Raw genomic sequence first — 2,523 nt, 5'->3', positions numbered from 1 at the left:
AAAGAGGGGAGATGTCCTGAGGTCATGACACTGTCACAGATGGAGATCTGCCATTCTTCTAGCTCGGACCGGAGCTATTAATCTGTCGCGTTCTGTTTATCGGATTATCAATTTATGCATTAAACGATCATGGGGTCCAGGCGCGTCTGTCGCTGGAACATTTCCAGATACCATGTTCTTTGTTCTGTTGTTTATTAGCTGGTTTATTCATGCTGAAGCCGGTCAACATTACACTGCACATCTGGTCCCTGAAAGCCCGTAAAACAAAGATAGTTTGTATCCTAGTTTAAGTTAGGGTTTAGGCAGTTCAGATCCCCCCTAAGGGATAAGGACCAGGCCTTGACCGGAAACAGGTCCAGACAATTAGGTGCCCTGTTGATCATTGATCTTAGTTTTTCCGGTGGAATGCGGAGATTCAATCGTTCATTTGTGCGATATTCGCAGAGGCCTTACAGTGAAGAACATTTTAATCTAAAGAGCCCTTTTCCACTTACCTTTTGTGGAATGTAAAGTTTTTTCATGGAACCATCGATGCCTTTATTTGATAAAAGAGTCCAACTCACTAACCACAAGGCCATCTCTTACTCTGCTTGATTCTTCCTTTCTGCATTTCTTTTCACCATGTCTTCCTCTCATCATTTCTGTTCCCTTCCAAAGTGTTGATGTATGGGTCGGGCGACAGGTAAAACAAACACTGGCCAATCAATGCTGTAAACAGGCAGTAAATAAGCTTGGATGTTGGCAGCATTGGAAAGAGAGATGAAGGACATAGGAAGGGAGGGAAAGGAGGAGTTCATTGCTCCATTTCCCAGCATAATATCCCATTTACCTGTCAGTGCAGTCCATAAAATGGCCTGACTTGGTGTGGCTTTATTGCAATCAGCTGAAGAACATTACAAAAGCGTATGGTCAAAAACAATGGAAATAACTTGTCCATATGTGAAATGATACAGATGAAGATGTTAGATTATGAAATTATATTACTCTATAGATTAATGTTTTGTTCATAATTTCCAACATATGTTTTGAATGCTGTCCTTATTATGGAAATGTGCTGGTTTCCTCACCAGGCGCCTTAAACAACAAGGCATATTGGTCAACCTACTGGTGTACAACAGGTTTATGACTCACGATATCTGTGGCTCTCGAGTATTGTCTACAAGACTTGTTCCAGTTTAGAACCACTGGTGCAAGATATTAAGACTTAAAATTACTGAATATATCTTTATTAATTTTTCTATTTTGTCTTAAATGTACAGTAAATATCACTACATAATAATAGATTTTAAAACAAGAAAATAAAACATTTTGTTAATGGGTAAAAAAAAATCAATATAATAAATATTATAATATTTCATGCAAATTTTCTTATCAGGTAAATCAATCTAATTTTATGGGTTTTTAGATATTTGTATTGGGGGGGGGGGAAAGATCATTTGCGGTATAAACTAGATTACCACATGCAGAATTACACACTTGTTTTCTGTCCTTTCTCTTCTGTTCTAAGTGGGCTTTTTCTTGACTGGGATAAGCTACAAAGTGGACCAGGTTTTATGACGATATTGAAACTAGCAATAAAAACTACTGTGAGACTACTATAGCTGTAGCTTTACCACTATCAATCCTGCACTAACTATTATCATCAAACCAGGCTCACTTGAAAAACATGCCTGTGGTGACATTTCTGCAAAAATCATATGATGTTAACAGTTAAAAATGAAACTGGCAACATTTAATTGTTGTACATATTGCGGCAGTTTTTAAAAGATGAAACGTCCTTGGAGTTCACATTTTTCTGGATTCTGTTTTAATGCTTATTTTTTATTTAACTAGACATGCTTTAAAGTCTAGTTCATTAAATAAAGAAACTTATACTATTTAACAAGAGTGTATTAAAAGTTTAACAAAAAATGCCATTTTAGGCCCTAATTCTGCATTATAATTTTTTCACCATGATTTTGTTTTGTTTTGTTTTTTACAATAGTAGGGCCCTACAAAAAAGGGTTTATCTTTTCAGAAATTGTGTTGTCTGTTTTAAATTTCTCTGGATTTATGTAACAAACTTATTATCAAAACCGGTGGTAATGGCATTCAAATTTAACAATTGATTGAAAATCATCTCCACTTGCCAAATACTGTGACATTTCACATTATACTGTAATTCGATTTTTATTTGTGGATTCTGTGATTCTAACTGTGTTTTCCGCATCACAGAAAATAAACTTAACCAGTAATATTAACAAAAGCAAACATGAGATAAAAGCATTTTCTGAAGCAACCATGCCATTTTAGTCTCTTGGTTGCTTTTTTGTGACTTGTGTTTCATGGGAGTCATACTTGAGCACTTCACATCACAAGAGCAATGCTGTTCCAGGTCAGCTACCGAGCAAATTTACTATATCTGAAAAGTCAAATAGAGTTGGTTATGTGAGGGGAATGTCAAAATCTATTTGTGTACAACAGTGTTTTGAGCTCATAACATAGTATTGTGCAAGGAACTGAATGAAAAATAAGTCTTCATTA

The sequence above is a fragment of the Sinocyclocheilus grahami genome, unplaced genomic scaffold (genome assembly GCF_001515645.1).
Source record: "Sinocyclocheilus grahami isolate Dianchi unplaced genomic scaffold, SAMN03320097.WGS_v1.1 scaffold1140.1, whole genome shotgun sequence".
NCBI lineage: Eukaryota > Metazoa > Chordata > Actinopteri > Cypriniformes > Cyprinidae > Sinocyclocheilus > Sinocyclocheilus grahami.
Note: the sequence above shows the minus strand (reverse complement) of the source record.